The sequence below is a fragment of the Pongo abelii genome, chromosome 11, assembly GCF_028885655.2.
Source record: "Pongo abelii isolate AG06213 chromosome 11, NHGRI_mPonAbe1-v2.0_pri, whole genome shotgun sequence".
Taxonomy (NCBI): domain Eukaryota; kingdom Metazoa; phylum Chordata; class Mammalia; order Primates; family Hominidae; genus Pongo; species Pongo abelii.
Genome location: NC_071996.2, coordinates 34,151,970 through 34,152,500, shown reverse-complemented (window position 1 = coordinate 34,152,500; position 531 = coordinate 34,151,970).

Here is a 531-nt window from a genome sequence, read left to right as displayed (position 1 = left end):
TTGTATTTCTTAACTCATGACTCCTTCCTCTATCTTCAAGATATATTACTCCAATCTCTGATTCCACCATCTTATCTCCTTTTTCTGACTTTGACGTACTTGCCTCTCTCTACAGTGGGCCTGGCCAAATAATACAGGATTATTTCCTAATCTGAAAACATTTAATTTAATCTTATCTACTATTTTCTAATACATTATTGAAAGTGGGGTATTAAATTCTCCAATTATTATTATTTAATTGTTTTTCTCTCTTTAATTCTGTACAAATTTGCTTTATGTATTTTGTGTCTCTTGTTGGGTGCATACATGTTTATAATTATTTTGTCTTCTTTATGGATAGACTCTTTTATTGTTATAAAATGCCCTTCTTTATCCTTAGTATAATTTTTTGACTTAAAGTCTATTTTGTCTCCCTTTGGTCATGTAAGGTAACATATTTCAGGTTCTGCAATAGGATGGACATCAATGTAGGGGCATTATTCTGCTTACTTCACCTTATATTTCTGGTTTGTTTTGCATTTTCATCATAAA